Below are 19521 nucleotides of genomic sequence, written 5' to 3' on the forward strand. Positions count from 1 at the left end.
CACAAAACGTATAAAAAGACCATTTCCAAAAGATGGCATTGCAATATTGTCTGGAAATGGCAAGGTGTAGGCGACCTGATGCCACCAATATTGGGGGTTTGAAGCCAAGCCTTTGATCTTGCCATTCCAACAAGCCATTCTGGACCATTTTGACTAATGGATGAACAGATGAATTGCTTCTGAAAATATCCGTGGCTTTTTGTCTCTCAATTGTTGTTGTTTTTAAAGCTCATGTTGCATATATAATTTGTGCACTTTAAAATGCCACTTACTTCCATTAGTTGTATGTTGTTTTCATTATTCCTAAAATGCTTCAATCTAGCTTTTGGTTAGAAAACCAAAATACATTCATTAATGTCTCAGTACATCCAGTTATATAAACCACTCCTGTTTACTATTGCCAGGGTGAAACACAGGCGTTCTTGCTTGCTTCTTACAAGTCTTCCTGTAGACTTTATCAGAATGTGCACATGCTGGAGTACATAAACCCACAAGTCAATATACAGTGGGCCTATCCATTTCATGCTATTTCTGATATCCCAGAAAATCCTACCACAGATAAGCATGCCCCCTGCCCTTTCTCAGCAAGACTTTCCATCCAGATCAACTCATTTACTGGCTGCTAAAACACACATTTCAGGTTTAATCTGTAGCTGTGACCTTCAGCATCTAAGAAACATTTAAAAAACTGGACAAATCTGCTGCCCCATAGTGCTGTTAGAAACAAAACCTTACACTCTTCTTACTGGGCAATACAACACAGACAAACAAGCTGCCATTTTAAAAGGCACATTTTGATGCTTCCCGCTTTTCCATTCGTGGGGAAATGAATGAAGAAATACTTAGAAAATACGAAAATGAACAGTTGTGACCAGCTGACAAACAAAAATGCCAGAGAACAGAGAAGTTTATGCCTTTTGCAGATGTCCTACCGATGGAGAGTATGCACTACAATATAGCACAAATGTAGAATCTTTTTTCAGCAGATAAAATAGATTCCGCCGCCCCCCAAAGCTCTTACTGATCTTGCCAGTACCATGATACTACACTAAGCAAAGTGCAGTGCCCTATGCCAGAAAGTGTTTAAATCAACAGCTAATTAGCTACAAATTAGAACAAACATTTCTCCCAACCAGCAGCTAGCCCTGTAGTGAAATAAATACTTTTTTACACACACACACACACACATGTACGTTTTCTTTTCAAGTACCTTTTGCAGCCTCTATCTCAAGAGGCCAATTCTTCTGACAAGTATTTATACAATGATAATTTTTAAGGTCTTCCAATAACGGAAAACTTGAGTTCACACAATCAAATAAATAAATCACCGAGACCATGAACTTATCATGTGTATCCAGATGAGGCAGAGATTTCTCACAGCTCAAGATCAGATAAAGAATTTAATTAGCTCCTCTGGAAATGATTCACACTAATAAATGGGATGGGGGGGGGAAGGAAGTTATACCACCAATATTTATAGCTTGTTAGCAAATAGAGTGAAATTTACAGACACACACACACGGATGAATATGAGATTTTCTCATTTATTATAATAATTCAATTCTGTTACACATCAGTTGCTTCCAATAAACTTTACTGGGTCTTCTAAAGTAGTATGTATGAGTTAAGAAAACACACTGGATTAGATCCAAGGGCCTTTTCCTGTAGGTGAGAGGGGTGATGGCCAGTATTTTCTGTCAACTCCCCCCTCAACCTGCATTCTCCCGCACCACAACCCAAGCCTTTTGCAAGGTTCCAAGAGAGCCAGGAGCAGTTTTGGTTGCCAAATGGCAGCTACAAAAGGGAGTTGGTGGGAGTGGGAAAGTTTCATTCCACAAGCAGAACTCTGCATGTGGTGGTATCCACATACTAGTCTGAACAGATTTTTATTATTTCTTACTTATATAGCCTGCAGCCTATTTCAGCCTTCCCTAACCTGTTGCCCTTCAGATGTTTTGGACTACAACTCTCATCATCCCAGACCATTGACCATACTGACTGAGCCTGATGGGAATATGCCTAGCCTAGGAATTTGTTTTTAGAACTGAGCTCACAGTCCCTTCACTGGTCCCCCCTCCCCGCCCCAAACACACACTTTTTTAAAAAAAACTTTGTTTTACATCTCAGCCCTCTAATTTTTGGGTTGTTGTTGTTGTTGTTGTTGTTGTTGCTGCTGCTGCTATTATTATTATTAAACAACTAAGAGTCAAAAATCCTTGCCAGTCTACCGAAGCATTACTCAGAGATGTGCCAGTAAATTCTAATCTACTTTCTGCCCACCCTTGAATTAATCAATAAAGGTAAAGGTAAAGGTGTCCCCAACCAGTCGTGTCCGACTCTAGGGTGCGGTGCTCATCCCCGTTTCTAAGCCGAAGAGCCAGCGCTGTCCAAAGACGCTTCCGTGGTCATGTGGCCGGCATGACTGAACACCGAGGTGCACGGAACGCTGTTACCTTTCCCGCCAAGGCGGTACCCATTTATCTACTTGCAATTTCTTGCTTTCAAACTGCTAGGTTGGCAGAAGCTGGGACTGAAGACGGGAGCTCACTCCATCACACGGCACTCAGGTCTTGAACTGCTGACCTGCCGACCTTCCAGTCTGCAGTTCAGCGTCTTAACCACTAAGCCACCGCGGTCCCTATAGAATTAATCAATACAACCCCAGAAAAGAAGACACTGATGCTGAGTATCTTTTTCAGCAAGAGATGCCAAAGTGCTACCAGAAATGGTGAAATTCAGGTTTAGGATTGGAGTCTCCACCCAGAAGCAAGAAAGCCATGTCTACCTCAACATCTAGTCCAAGCTGGAGTCCAAAACATCTGGAAGGCACCAGGTCTAGGAAGGCTGCTCTATTGCATCTTTCAGGCACAACACAATGAACTGGTTACTGACCTGACTTGTAAATCAACACATGGCATGGGTCCAACCATCTCAGGAGACCACCTCCTACTCAACACTCACCATCACTAACAGCTACTGTGACCATGACCACTACAATTCCTGAACCAAGTTAGTACAGCCAGGACATGTAGAGAGCACCCTTGATTAAGCAATTCCCTTCCCCTTAATGTGCTTAATGTTGAATCTTCTTTGAAAGCTTTGCACGACTTTTTACTTTTCTGGTCTTGTCTTTAGGCCACCTTTTGAAACAAGAGTTCAATTGTTAGATCTTTAAGATGCCAGAAACTGCTAAGCTCTAGCTGTTACTACTACAACCGATTCTGATCTTTCAGAAAAGTCAATAAATAGTGGTATTTGGAAATAAATAAATGTGTGTAGAAAAGGCAAATAGCATTCAGTAAAGATAATGAAACCAGTGTGTTGGGAATTTTGACAACATCTGATGAAATAGACTCTAGTCCATGAAAGTGTATGCTACTATCAGGCTACAATCCTATCTGCACTTCCGTGGGAGGGACTTACACAAGTGGGACTTACTTCTGAGTAAACATGCCTAGGATTGTGCTGTGAATCTTTAAGGAAAACGAAATGAGGACAACATTTGCAAATCAAAGCAACCAACAAATGCTAAAGAGCACGACTGCTATAATTAAACCACTGAACTCTAATATGCATACAAAACCCATAATTTTTTACAAAGTGTATATGTATGTACCATACATGAAATAAGATCCAAACATACAATGCCTAAACGCTAATGAACAATAAACCCCACCCAATGAGCCAAGAACTAAAATGCACACATGTGACATTGGAATGAAGGGCACACAGTTCTAAAGTCCTGAATAGGCCCACATGACTGTTTATTGTTGTTTTTACTATGGCTGAACAACAACATTTACTATGGCTGAACAACAACATTTTACTATGGCTGAACAACAACATTGCTACCTCTCTAGTAGCCTACACTGGAATGGAGATGTCAGTTCAAATTTCTACATATGTCATATACAAACTGCTCTATAGCTAGAAATGGAGGAATTCAAATCTCACCTCTGTCCTAGATATACTGGGTTGCTGTGGTGGTGGTAGTGGGGAATCACTGTACCAGCCTCCATGTACAATCTATGAAATAATTGGAAGAACTGTAATCTACCTGGCAGGATTTGCTGAACAGCGAATAAGACATAGCACTTCGCCTATTTAGCAGTGTTATAGAAATAATAAATAACAATTCTCTCCCTGCTGCCAAAAGTTTCCATTTGCCAAAGTTGTTGGGTAATTTCCAGTTCCCATTAAGTGCTGCACAGCACAGGCCACCTCAGTGTGGGTGGAGGTGGGATGCACTTTTGCATATCTAACTATACATTTAACTAGACGAAAGATGTCTAACTGTAGAGTAGTGTCTTTATTTTGTCAAGGCCTCTACCTGGAAAGTTTAGGAAATAAGCAGGTACAATCTTAGCAGATGATTGTGGGCAGTAAAGGTAAGCCCTTATTCTAAAATGAAAAGTTAAGCTGGAGGTTAACATATCTGGATCAGCCCCCCACCCCCACAAACCAATCACCCTGTGATAAAAATAATATAGATGTTATGGATGTTCAAACTACCAACTATGCCTTTATTTATGTTTCATACAATATTTTCCTTCTCTCTCTCTCTCTCTCTCTCACACACACACACACACACACACACTTTCTCTCAATCTTATGAGTGGCTCCTTAGGATAAAAAAAACCCTTTCCTCTGCCATCACATCTAGCAAACTTACACAACAGCACCCCACCGTATTAAGAAAAAGTGTGTTCCTGCCTCTACATTTTAGTTTTCTTGTCATTGTGTCTTCTGATGGCTCCTCTAAGGCTGGAATCCTTTATGCACTTACCTGGGAGTATCACTGAATTCAGTGGGACTTACTTCTGAGTACACATGTATAGGATTGTACTGTTCAAATCCCTGCTCAGTCAAGAGTTGGCCCAGTCCTACCGTAAAGCGGTGTAAGGCAGTGATGGAACAAGCTCTCCCACTGCCTGAGGCAGGACAAGGCATGTGCCACTGCCGCCACCTCCCCCACTCCTTTCACCGCTGCCGCTGCCTCCCCTCCCCTCCCCTCCCCCTTATCACTGCCACTGCCTCCCCCCACCCTTCATCATTGCCCCTGCCTGCCTTATGGCATACTCTGAGGATCCCCTTAGAATGAGCCAGGTGGTAGGCTGGCCCTGCTGGAGAGCCATGCCAGCTGAGGAAATGGGTGGCCTGGCTGTCCAGACAGCCTATCAAGCCCAAATGCCTGGCTCTAAGAGCTTCCTTCCTCAGAGCCAGGCATTATAGAAGGTGTGTCCCGGAAGATTGCCTGCACCATGGGTGATCATCCTGGACACCCTTCCTATACTGCCTGGCTCTGAGGAAGGACATTTGGGACTGTCAAGCTCTCTGAACAGCCATGTCGGCTGCTTTCTCCAGCTGACACAATTCTCCAGAGTACCCACCTGCCCTTTGCCTCACTCAGAGAGGATCTTTCTAAGAGTGAGCCAGAGGGCAGGCAGCTCACCTGCCTGCCCTCTGTCTCTCTGTGAAAGATCCTACGAGAGTGGTTGGAGCACAGACCTGTGTGTATCGTTTGGCTTGCCGTGCACCCCCTAAGCTAGCCTGCTGCCCTCAGGTGGTCCCGTCACTAGTGTTGAAATAAGATTCAATTGCAAATCTGGTTGGTTTTAATAGATAGAATGGTGTGTGTGCGCACACGCACACACACATGCACACTATCTTGTCCTTTGCCTCAGGCAGAAAAACACCTTGAGCAAGCTGTGGTCGAGAGACTTACTTGGTGACCTTGGACAAACTGGATACCTAGATTACTTGACGTTCAAACGCCCATTCTCAAAATGCAACATCAAATGCATTGGGTGCTGAGTGTCTGAAACCGTAATACATTGTTAAATTATGAGTCATGTGAAATTAATCTGAGCAACAGGTGATATTTACAGAGAGATAATTTGCAAACAATTTGGCATGCCAGTCAAGAATAAAATTAAGCCAGGGGTGGGGGGAGAGATAAAGAAAACTAATCTTAAATTGATTAAATATATAGATTATTTTTTTCACCCCCAAGATGTAAGTCATCTATGCTTATTCCAATAATACCAAGACGTTACTGGTGACAAAACGTGACTTTCAGTATAGCCTCTAAACAGCATCAATCAAAATAGAAGGATGAGTCACTGCAATCTATACCGAATCAGAAATGAATAAGAAACAGTAATTTACAGTACAATAGCATTCACAGCAGCAGCACATGGTGTCCAGGCTCTTTAAATATTCTATAAATAATAGCTCAGAAAGGCACAACTGACACAGAGAAAGGACTCGATGATGAATCATCAGGTAGTTTAAGTAAAATTTTGCCTGATTAAATGCTTTGTTTTTAAACCACCTGCACATCACTGTCTGATGTACTAGGACAGATCGAATTGTTCTGAGCCTTTCTGAAAATCAGACAAGCTTGCAAAATGATAAGTTTTATTATATTATGAAATTGATGCCAAATTGAAGTGCTACATATTGCAAGATTCTAATTATCTCTCTTATGTTACTGCCAAGGCTTTAATCCCAGCTACTGTTAAAGATGCATCTAATTCAGATTTATCAAGCTTCTAAATGTCTTCATGTCTCACACGTGCAGTATTATGCTTTGTCTTCCTGTCTCAGAAAAACATTTTCTTTTTCTTTTTCTCTCCATCTCTGCTAATAAAAGGATTTTTTACCCATGCTATCTGGCAACCAGACAGGCTAGACTTCATTCTGGACCAACACAGTTTACAAAGTGGTGCAGTTAGATTGCTCTCAGTTTCAGGGTGCATGCTTCCACATCCGCAACAGTCTTTGTTGCTAGAGAAAGGGTTCAAGACTCTGCTCTCTCCTTGCTCCAGCAGTGAGATGCAATCTCAGCTTTCCTCTACGTGAACAATACTTGTCTTCCTTTGCTCTCCACAAGTTTGAATGTCTTTTGTTTTATATGTAGTTTTCTTTCCTCAAAGAGAGGCAGGATGCTTTTGTTCTTTTTTGGATGTGTCAGAGAATGATAGAACTAGGAAGTGTGTAGAGCATTCCTACATATCCCATCAAAAAGTGCTCACCATACTGTGCTTGAGAACCTTTTAATGTATCTATCTTGTCTCTATGTATCACCATATACCCATTTTGTGGCCTTCAAATGTGGTGGGAAGTCAATGTAAATATCTAAACAAAGCCATCAAGTTGAGTCAAAGCATGGGCAAATCATAGCTCAGCTCCTTACAAATGAGATAAAGATCCATCATACTACTGCTGGTCTCAGGTTTACTGCTATTTCTGATTAACTTGATTTCAATCATGGTTTCAATCGAGCTTCCCACTGAAACTTTTCCATGCATTTCCTGAACAATGGTGAAAGCCTGACCACTAAGGCATGAAATTTATAACTAGAGAGAATATTATTTACACTGCTTCATTCTTACAAGCAGGCTTTACACTGCTTCGCATATATTTTGCATGCTTTCCTTTTAATCTATAGAGGGAATGTCTTTAAAATATTCCCATATAGGATCTTTCTTATGTCCAGCCACACATGACAGTATGATTTAACCGAACAATCCCATACATGTCTCCCCAGAAATAAGTTCCACTGAGTTCAACGGGACTTGCTCCTAAGCATGCGGGTAGAGGACTGCAGCCTTAGTATGGGAATACAGGAAGATGCAAACTGGAAAACTTCATCTTCTCTTTTTCTTTCCAGTGTTGTTTCATTCTTCTTTACTCTGTCTTGGCCTAACCTTGCCCTCACAAAAAACATAGTTACTGGGCTGAAAAAATATCCAATTTAATTTTTTTTCAATCTGATATTTTTTTAAGCACCAAGTTTTAGCCATCCTGCTATATTATCTTTCCATATTAACTAACTCCTCTGCCTTGCTTGGCCCAGCTCTGCCACAACATAAGCACAGAACAACAATCCTATCTAGCCTGTGTCTTTGTATCTTTAGTCAGGGAAATTGAAAGCCCAAAATTTTCAAGAAGCAAGAGCGGATAGGTTGGACAGAGACATTTTCATGAGATGAAAAACTAAAATGAATGCCCATTTAATTGGTAGGTATCATTTTTATGAGACGGTAAGTGCAGCTTTAGCATTTTTGTGGTGAGATTTAATTGTAAGTATGTTTTTTTTTAAGTACGAGAGAAATCCGGTATTTTGTTTATTTAAAAAAAAATAAAAATTGATTTAAATAAAAAATCTGATTTAAATTGTAAACATCTTTTTTAAAAATCCACTGATTTTTATCCACCCTGCCTTGCACCTACTCTAGAGTAAAAATGAAAACAGACATAGCTGATAGACACAGATTTAAAGTAATGTCTGCTTTGGCCCGTGTATTACCACAACCTGAGGGCCAAACCAGGCATGATACTTTTACTGTGGTTTGGCCATGAAGTTTTAAAACACAAACAGCTGGGTGATCTGAATTGGGACCATGACGTGGTGAGAAAGGGACCTTTAAACCATAGCCCCCACTGACCTCTCAACCGGAATTGCCTTCTTGTACCTGCTGCTCACAGTGACCTTTCCCCCTATGGCGAATATCAGGTACATGAGGGATGAGCAATTCTGATCAGGACCTCAGTGCAGGTGTTAGGTCCAACTAGGCATTGTGTTATTTGTCATATCGCCCCCTTAGAACTGCTTTAATTTGCTCTGTATAGATCTGTCAGCAACTTACCAGCCTTATTATTCCCTACCATACATTTGATTGGTTGTTCCTAGGGAGAACTTTTAGTCCTGTTCGAACCAGTTTATTTTTCATTAGGAATGGCCTTCCTCTGGTCTGGTTCTCTGCTGCCGTTCTTTTCACCACATCCATCCCATTTCTTTTATTTCATCTTCCATTCATCCTCCTTTTACAGTTAAGTATTGATCCTCTGCATTTATTAGTTGCTTGTTGTTCAAGTTGTGTTTTCAGTAATGTTGAAGATCTGTGGAAGTGTGGATTGGATTCTAGCTGCCTGAAAAGATACACAGCCCAACATGTGTTGAGACCAGAATAGCGGGGAAAGGATTAAGGCCCCCCGCCCACCATGCCATGGTACCAATACAGTACATGCATGCTGTCTATTCTTTCTCTTTTTTTAATCAACTACACAAGATCAAACCATGTGACTAGCATCACGTCTAGTTTGGCCCTGAGGGAAAATAAGATGACATATTCCTTACCCATAGTGCACGGGAGACCAAGGACACAAGACAGTCATAGCTTAGCACCTTTAAATCCAATTAATTTCAAAGGATGAGTTAATCACACACTTAAATCTCACAGAAATCAGGGATTTAGAAGTGCTCAACTTTGGCTGGATTGTGCCTGGGTAGAGCTATACTGAGTGAGAGATGTACATTCTCTTGTTCTCAGGCACAGATTTGATACTTACATTCTAGTCACTGGTAAAATGGGGATTCCTTCCCACCACTGATCTTTCAGGGCAGAGACATGCAATAGTTCGGGACTGGGCTGAATGATTTCTTCCAGGGGATACCCAGAATGGAGGTATCCACTGAAGTCTTCTGAATGTTATGACTCTAGGTTAAATATCCAGGGAGGCCCCTGGTCTGAAGGCAAAACAACATGTTCCTGAAGTTCCACGATTATCCCCCCCCCCCCCCAGGCTTTCATTTATAGTACAAAACCATTGTGGTTGGCTGCGGATTAAGCAGAAGACTGGCAGGAAGGGAAGGTACTGTTGACCTCTTTCCTTGACTATATAACTGATCACCAAGATGCTTCCACCCCCCAATGGGCATGGGCCCCTGTATCTTCTTCCCCCTCCAAGTAGGAAAGCATCCGGACGGGCGGAATTTGGAACAGATGAATGGCTGGCACAGAAAGAGTTAAAGAGACCCATGGCCTCCTGCCCATCCTCTGCCATACAAAGGTGCTTTATACTGTAAAAGAAAGACTTCAAGCCACAAGGCCTCAGATCATTCACTGGATCAGATAAAACTGCAATTAGCGCTGGCACTGGACTTCTTAACCCAGCACTTGGTTCATCCTGCAGTGCCAAGGTGGGCCACTCGGTGGCTTCCATTCTATGCCCAGCTCCATGCCTGTGAACTTAGCTTCTTACTTATTCACAGTGGGACCTGAAGGGAAAATGATGCAATGTACCATCATGCCCCAACAGGAGTGCTCCTGTGCAGGGGACCCAGCCAGTCATGTCATCCCCCAGGGTAGTATAAACTGTAAAGAGCCTAAACAGGTAATTCAGTCTCTATTTCTCCCCACCCCCATTTCCATTTTTTCCTTTTGAACTGACATTCAGCATCCCATAGCTATTGACCATACAAATTTCTCATGGGGTTACTTTTGATGGCAGGGGTGGTTGTCCCCCAAATATGCCAATACCCCCCTCTTGTTTCTTAGTGGCCCCGTCAGCACTTACTACCCATGTTCACCACTGTAGAGAGAAATTGCTTGGTCCCAAGACCTTTCATGAAAAGCCAAAGGGGCTGTAGCTCAGTGGTAGAGCCCCTGCTTTCCATGCAGAAGGTCCTAGGTTCAATTCCCAGCATCTCCAGGTAGGGGAGGGAAAACCCCTGCCTGAAACCCTGGAGTGCCGCTGCCAGTCAGTGTTGACAATACTGGACTAGATGGACCAATGGTTTGACTCAGTATAAGGCAGCTTCCTATGTTCTCTCGAGAGGAGTAATCACCGAACTAAACATTTATTTATTTTATTTATTATTAAATTTATTAATCGCCCATCTGGCTGGTCACCCAGCCACTCTGGGCGATGTACAACACACCATAAAACAATTTAAAACAATAAAATTCTACCATAATTTTTTTAAAAAAATACCCTAACCCACCCCAAATGCCTGCCTGAAAAACCACGTTTTTAATGCACGACGGAAGCTCATTAAAGAGGGGGCATGGTGGAGTTCCTTAGGGAGGTAGTTCCACAGAGTGGGGGCCACCACAGAAAAGGCCCTCTCCCTCGTCCCCACCAGTCTAGCTGTCCTGGCTGATGGGACAGAGAGAAGGCCATCCGAGGCTGATCTTGTTAAGCGGCCTGTCTGGTGCTGCTGGAGGCGCTCCTTAAGATAGGCTGGGCCGGAACCATATAGGGTTTTAAAGGTCAAAACCAACACCTTGAATTTGGCCCGGAAAACAACTGGTAACCAGTGCAACTCCTTCAGCACTGGAGTGATGTGATCTTGCCGGCGGCTGCCTTTAATCAGGCGAGCCGCCGCGTTCTGTACCAGCTGCAGCTTCCGAACCGTCTTCAAGGGTAACCCCACGTAGAGCACATTACAGTAGTCTAAACGAGAGGAGACCAGGGCATGTACTACCGATGTGAGCAGATGGTCGGGAAGGAAGGGGCGCAGCCGCCGTATCAGATGGAGTTGATACAGCGCTGTCCGGCTCACAGCTGACACCTGAGCCTCCATGGACAGCTGGGAGTCCAAAATGACCCCCAGGCTGCGGACCTGGTCTTTCAAGGGTAGCCATACCCCATTCAACACCAGGTCAACATCCCCCAGCCTCCTCTTGTCTCCCACCAAAAGTACCTCGGTCTTGTCAGGGTTCAGCTTATTCCTCCCCATCCAGCCACTCACCGTCTCCAGACATTTGGACAGGGATTCTACGGCCAACCTTGGTGAAGATTTGAATGAGAGGTAGAGCTGCGTGTCATCCGCATATTGATGACACTGCACCCCAAACCTCCTGATGATAGCCCCCAGCGGCTTCACATAGATGTTAAATAGCATCAGGGAGAGGATGGAACCCTGTGGCACCCCACAAGTAAGTGGCCACGGGTCCGAAACCTCCTCTCCTAGTGCTACCCTCTGGTACCTGCTGGAGAGGAAGGACCGGAACCACCGCAATACAGTGTCTCCAATGCCCAACCCCTCCAGGCGGTCCAGGAGGATACCGTGGTCAACGGTATCAAAAGCCGCTAAGAGGTCGAGGAGAACAAGGAAGGAGCATTCACCCCTATCCAGAGCCCTCCTCATATCATCCACCAAGGCGACCAAGGCCGTTTCTGTCCCATGCCCAGGCCTGAAGCCCGACTGAAATGGGTCTAGATAATCAGTTTCTTCCAAGTGTGCCTTCAATTGCACCGCCACCACCCGCTCAATCACCTTGCCCAAAAATGGCAGATTTGAGACTGGGCGAAAGTTCATGACATGTAGTTCATTCCCAAACTGACCCAGCGGTATGCAGAAACTAAATGAAGGCCTGAGTTGGGAAACCTGGTAACATACAAGCCTCAAACTGAAGGCCACAACTAGGCTGATGCAGTGAAGAATAATTCACAATTAAAACTGGAAATTGTGTCTTCATAGGACTGAGATGTTCTGGGGCTGTTCAGTCAAAGAGTACTTGAAGACCATGAGAAGGAATGATCAGGCTGCCTGGGGAAAATATCTGATGGTTTCAGGGAAAACCCAAACAATTTTTTTGTTTAACCATGAGTACACAGTTTGGACAGCAGACATGGGTTGCCCTGTCCATGAACTTACAGTGGGAAAAATCACTTCAAACGTTACATCATAAATGCTTTTTCCCATGTGGAAGCTTATCTCCAATTGAAATTAAAAATGTAGCATATGAAGCAGCCCTAAGAACAATGTCACAATCAGACTGAACTGACAAGAATGGCATATGCTAAAGCTGGGCATTGGTCCAGACAGGTTGGACACAATGTGTGCTGTCTGGTGGGACTCATCCACTGACTACTTTTGGCTGAAGAAATTGTTTTTTCCAGATGTGTGATCAGTATAAAGACACTCTAGAGAAGTCCCCAGTTGATATGGTTTGAGAAACAGAGAGAGAGAGCGAGAGAGAGAGAGAGATGGATGCTCTTTACTCCACATTTTCAAAAAGCAGGAGTGACTATGGGTGCAAAGAAAAATCTAGTGTGGATTATGAAGACAGATGAAGGGACAGATCAAGGGAAAGTGGATGAGCCCAACCCTACTGAATCACCACACAACCCAGCTAAAAGTAGCCAGTTAGAAGCTGACAATCCCTTATCTATTCCAAGTTCCTGTCCCAAGACAGATGAAAACAAATCCTCATTTTATGTATTTATTTATTACATTTTTATACCACCCAATAGCTGAAGCTCTCGGAGTGGTTCACAACGATTAAAACCTTAAAATACCAGACAATAAAATACAGATGTTAAAATACAATATAAAAGTTTAAAACTACAATACAAAAATAATTTTTTACCAGTGAATAGCACCTGGGTGTCTAATATCTTGATCTGTGTGAGAATCGGGTAATTAGTCATCTATATATGCCATAATTTACATCCTCTGTTCAATACCAATGTTGTGTAACAGTCTTGTACATTTGGTCCTCTGTGCAAAATATCCAGGTGGTTTCAGGTCAGCTATCTAGATGGGGGAAGGGTCAGAACTCAGTAGTAGAGGCTGCTTTGCAGGCAAAAGGTTCCAGGTTCAATCCCTGGCATCTCTGTGTAGGGCTGGGAAAGACCCCTGTCTGAAACCTTGCAGAGTCGTTGCCAGTCAGTGCAAACCAGAGGTAGGGAACCTCTTGCAGGCTGAGGGCCAAATTCAAATGCAGAGAAGCTCTCAGAGGCCACATTCCAGCAGTAGGTTGGGCCAAAATAACAACAATACCAGCATATTGTAGCTTAAAGCTCTTACTGACAGTGCCTAAGCCTTAGGAGAGGCATTTCAACTTTTTTTAGAGTGGGAAAACATGCAAAAGGTGGAAAAACACCAAATGATCAGCAGTTGGGAAAGGGGTTGTAGCCAGAAAAGGGGACATGGTTATCCTGAGATCTCTAGAAGGGTCTGAGATTCCCCACCCTTGATGTAGATGATACTGAGCTAGATGGACCAATGGCCTGATGTAGTATAAGGAAGCTTCCTACATTCCCATAGACAATAGAACTGTGTGAAAGGAGAGAGTGATCCAAGTAGATCTTGACTGGGCGATCAGAGGGTACAGAAATATGGGACAGTATTTTTCCATACACAAACTAGCATGATGGGAGAAAAGAATCAAAAGATGGGACTGAACCTGTGAAGAAGAACTTGTGAAACAGAGTTTGTAAACTGGTGCTCTAATTTCAAATAGAATTCCACAGTTAAATTGGAGTGAATCTGATTTTTGCTAGAATCAGCTCACCTACAGCTACCAGTCCCTCCTGCTCAGAAGGAATAACAATGCAGAGCTACAAACCCAACTGTTAGCATATAAGTATGCATCCACTCATTATGCAGACATGATTAGAAACTGCAGTAAGTGTTCACATTCAGTGACTGACAGTGACAAGTCAGAACTAAAACAAAATAATGGAGAGTAATTAAAAATGACTTAATTATTTCTTGGAAGACGGCTGTTAATTTGCAGATGAAATAATATCGTTGCTGCTAACTGCATATTGATTAAGGGAGAAGACAGCAAAACAACTGTAGCTGGAAATTAAATGATATAGTAGTGCAAAGAATAGATGGCTAATCTTCTTGCAACGTCTTCATGCAGAAGGCATTTTTTAAAATAAAGTATGCCTTTGAATTTTGTATTGTTTATGGTCTTTCCCATTCCCCCAAATTAAATGGCCAAAATAATAAGAGAATAATCTATTGTGTTATACTACTTAATACCTCAAAAGTGATAAATGTGTAGACTAAATGTTACACAAGAACAACATATTAACACTGAATTGTGGGTGGGAGGAAAGTATAAGATAGTAGAATCATGCAGTGTTTAGAATATGATTCTCAATATACGTTGATGGGAAACAAACCCTTCTATGAAATTGCCCCAAATCTTAAATGGGAGTAAGTCAAATTGTTGTGAATAAATTTACTCCTGATTAGGTTGCCTTCATACCTTGATTTCCTGCAAATCAGAATCTTACAAGCTGAGTGGAAGGGGGAAATATATGCAATAGTTTATACAAAATGGTGGTTCCTTCCCTGTCACCCCACTCTAGAAGACAGTAATGGGCACATAGTTCCAAGAAGTTTACTACTGTATTAATAAATGTACACTTACAGATGTAGAAAATAGACTACAAACTGAAAATGGACTTTAGAGGATCTTTATCCCTTCAGCCTCTATAAAATATTACTCATGATTTAATCAGGAGATGTTTCCTTCAACACATGGAGTATATATACCTGCCACCTCTTTAGTCGATTTCATGCAGGTTGTCGATGGTGAAATCTCATGACAACAGTTTCCCTCAAAAATAGGTAGGTGTTTTTTTAGTTCTTTTATTTAAATGTAAGTGGACAAGCCTTCCAGAATGGCTTACATGAAATCAATATAATTTTAAAAAAACCAATAACAATCAATAAAAGCAATTCAGGGTGTAATCCTATGCATGTTTAGACAGAAAAAAGTCCAACCACTCCCATCGTTACCTGGAAAATGCTGGGAGTTGTAGGACTTTTTTTCTGTCTAAACATGCATAGGATTACGCCCTAGAAAGCAGAGGAAATAGTTACAATAAACAGAAGCATTATAGCCCAGACTGAAAAGACTTCCAAATATAGCGTAAAATACATACAGCATTAGAAGACCTTGGCAAATAAACAGGTTTTCACTAGGGTTGAAGGGGAATAGAATTCCTTGACCAGGATTCTACAACTGAAAAGGCTGTATCAGATTAGTAAATGCTGCTTTGTCACATTGCCTAGATCTGATGAAGGCAGATATCAAAGAGGTTTTACATCCTTGTGCAACATGTCGTAACTGTTTCAAAAACTACACCCTAATTTGATTCATTTCTCCTTGTGTTAAATTTCAGAATTGGTGCTTTTAAAGCGAAAAGCATGTACAACAAATTACTGGCACAATGTGACTTTCTAAACAGAAAATCCCAACAGGAACAAGAAGAAACCCTGACAAAAAGTCCATTCATGATATCCCCCATTGCAGTATCTGGATAATATTTGTTAAATTCATACGAACACAGGAAGTTCCATTATCCTGAGTAAGATCATCAGTTTGACTTCTTCACACAGCACACAGTTAAACTATAGAATTTGCTACCACGGGTTGTGATGATGGCCTTGGAAATCAACTGAGATGGTTTTAAAAGGGGATTAGGCCAGGGGTGAGCAACATGTGCTCCTCCAGATGCTGTTGGGCTGCAACTCCCATCAGCCAGCATAGTCAATGGTCAGGGGTGATGGAAGTTTTAATGCAACATCTGGAGAGCCACAGGTTGCCCACCCCTGGATGAGACAGATTCATGGAGGATAAGGCTATCAATGGCTACTAGTCATGATGGCTATATGCTACCTCCAGGACCAGAGGCAGAATGCTTCTGAATAGCAGATGCTGGGGAACAACAACGTGAAGGGCTGTTGTCTTCATGCCTAGCTTGTCATGGGAATCTGACTGGCTACTGTGGGAAAAAGGATTCTGGACTAGATAGGCCTTTTGTCTCTTCTTGGGTTCTCAAAAGAAGGACCAGAAACCTTTCTAAATATGTTTTTATTTTTGTCCAATAGCTGTCAAATAAAAAGGCCTAGAAGCTTTCAAAGAAAACTTGCAGATTATAGCTTATTTGAGCAGTGCACAAAATAGATTTTGTGGACTGCTCCAAAAATTTTTTGAGTAATGTGAGGAAATTTTGGAAACTGGTTATGTTCTCTTACTGTTAAGGTCACCAAAGCTGTTTTGGCAAGGCCCAGCTTCAAAGGAAAGAGGTACAAGCGTATTGCCATCTTAAAAACAAACAGACTTTTTAATATTTTCAGGGAAACAATTTAATGTACTGAGACAGGTTTCATGCGTTTCAATAAATCCAGGTAGTTATTAAGCAATATATTGGAACTAGATTTCTTTTTCATATAGCCCAAACTGGCTAAACCTTGATCAAAAGGAGCTAGAATAAAAGTGGTAGGGCCACTTGGTGGAAGTTCTCTCCATGAACCATTTACACAGAAGCTGGGAGGATAGGATAAGTGAATAGGCAAAATGGTCTCATGGGAAAAACATCAGTAGAAGAATGATTTTTTAGGTCATGACTTTAATACAACAATCCATAGTTGGTAACTGGGCTGAATCACAACCAGCAATATCTAGCTAAATTTTCCATGACTTTGCACTCTGATTTATATTTTCTCTTTAATTTCATTCATTGGTATTTCTCAGTATCACATTGTGGAGTGATTCTTTAGTTGCTGGTTTGCTTATTCCTTATTTTTCCTTACTAAAATTTGTAGGGTAGGATTATTATCAGATACAGTGCTCCATTTGTGGGAAACCCGCCCCACAGAGGTGCAAATGGCACTGATCTTGCAGTCATTTTGGTGCCAGATCAAAACTTATCTGTTTGCTCAGGCATTTTAAGCTGGACAGTCTGTCCTACTGTATTTTTACTACCTTGGTATGCTATTTTATTATTGTATTTTATTATATTTATTGTATTTTATGGTTTTATGACAACATTTTATATTGATTGTTCACCACGCTGATAGCTTTTGATAAAGGATGGTTTATACATATTCTAATAATAAATACATTCATAAATGTACCTTTTCAAAATTAGTTTTTGATCTATGCTATCAGCTTGCTTTAGGCATCTGGAATTATATTATACTGCAGGCCACTTACTGTAGTGTACCTATCGCCTGCCTATGGCACAGTGTGGTTGAACTGTGGAGTCTGGTAGGCTGAGAGTCACCCATCACAGTAGAGAGTTGAATTAAAAAGGCTCCTGGCATCTTCCAACTTGATGGATTGAATTCAGATCCCGAGATCTGTGAGTGGAGTTCTGCTCGCAGGAAGGGCCATTTTTGGTTCTCAACTCTCCTTTCTCCTACAGCCCATTGCATCCCCCAAACATCTACTCTAGAGGGTTGGAGGACCCTCCAGAATGGCATAGAAGGTGTTGCAGAGGGAATTTAAACAAAATCACCTCCCCCAACACTTCCATTTGCAGAAACTCCACTGAATCCAGATTTCTTCTGTGAACAGAAGGGTTGCTTCCATGAATGAAAAGGCACCTTTGGAAGCAACCCAATCATTTTATGAAGAAAATCTAGGTAAAGTCAAGGTATTATTCATATACAAGTTTTGACAAATAAAATGGGTTTATTCCCTCAATGTTTTAATTATTTGTGCTACCAAAATAATGCAGTTTTTGATGATGACTGTGATCTGGACAGGCTCCAAGTGCTGCATTATGCCTGGCATTATAGCCTCTTGGGAAAACAAGACCCAGATCCTAGTCTGGGTTGGAGGCTTGGAGCAGGCTAGTTGAGCTACAAAAAATGTAGAATGATGTCTTGTTTTCTTACTAATGGTTTAATACCAGCAGAATACCAAAGTGATAGAAATGTTGAAAACCAGAGTGTTTGTGTTTTCTAGAACTCTTCATCAGGCCAGATTATAATGTAAAAGAGGTGGTGAGCAGGGAGAAAGAAATCTGGCTAATGCTGAAGCATCTGACTTGGAAGCGCCTGAACATTTATTATAGACATGGGGAAAGCTCTATGAACTATTTTTTGGCAAGGGGAAAGCTCTATGAACTATTTTTCGGCAGGTTTGTTTATATTAAGTTTGCTGTGAAAGTAACGCTGAAGGCAAATTCAGATCACTAATCACCTTGATCATTTGGTTTGCAACTTTGATATGTGGCTTTGATCCTGCAAAATACTGAACTATAAAAAAAAAGGCACCCTAACTGCTTTGATAACTCAACGCCAAATTTACATTTAGATGAGATCCCCTTTGAGAAATAACCATCTCATTCTACTCTAAAACTATTAAAATGTTCAGATTTGGAGCTCACTTTGCTTTGTTTATCCTTTGAATGTTAGCTTTGATCAATGTTCTGCTTTTCTGGTTTAAAACACATATTTCAACATGTGTTTGAGATACTAGTTGTGGAAATTTTATTTTGGGGGCAATTATGACCCTAACAATAATATGCTGTTCAGCAATTTCCCCTGAAATCTTTGCATCAACATTTCTTCAGCATCTCAGCTGTAGAAAGGTACTTCTGTGTATGTGTCGCTACTCATATGTTCTGTCTTATTTCTAATCAGCTAATTGGTTTTACTCTCGTTAGGATCTGCAACAACAACCTATCGAATGATCTGCACAAAGAGAGCAGCTGTTTCACTAATGTGATTGTACATGGCTGCACTTCCTGGAGAGAAAAGATTTATGCCTCTGGAGCAATCTGTCCTCTTGGTTTGAAGGTTTGTTTATTCAGGAAACATGTAAATCACACCTACAGAGAATACTCTCTAGTGAATATAGGCATAATGTTACAGATTCTCTACACACTCGTGTTGAATAATTTGGCTGTGTTGGTTTTGAGCAGGAAAGGCAGGGTTGAACAGGGAAGAAGGAAAAGTTGTTCATTTATTTCCTTCCCTAGTTGGAATAGAATGATGCTCTGCTGAAAGTTAAAACCATGACAGAGTCTCAATAATATAATGAAACACTCCGCAAAGAAAGCCGGTACACTGCCACTAATTCAAACTTCATGGTTGATTTTCTTATCAGAAAAACCACATTTCCCAATTTCTCTTTTCAACACTTCTTTATCCATATTAAGCCTAGAAGAACAAGCAGTCTTTCAGAC

The 19521-nt window shown here is 41.5% G+C and overlaps 1 protein-coding gene and 1 non-coding gene across 3 annotated transcripts in view; one reads left to right on the forward strand and one right to left on the reverse strand.

Annotated features, from left to right (window-relative positions):
• The window catches only part of SYT1 (synaptotagmin 1), a 536537-nt gene that overhangs the window by 425017 nt on the left and 91999 nt on the right, over positions 1-19521 (reverse strand). The gene's annotated exons all lie outside the window — the stretch shown is intronic.
• Positions 10429-10500, forward strand: TRNAG-UCC (transfer RNA glycine (anticodon UCC)). Its single transcript has one exon. It is a non-coding gene; the product is annotated as a tRNA-Gly (tRNA).

Source organism: Heloderma suspectum, chromosome 7 (genome assembly GCF_057233095.1).
Source record: "Heloderma suspectum isolate Gila_16-S chromosome 7, 16-S_ref, whole genome shotgun sequence".
NCBI lineage: Eukaryota > Metazoa > Chordata > Lepidosauria > Squamata > Helodermatidae > Heloderma > Heloderma suspectum.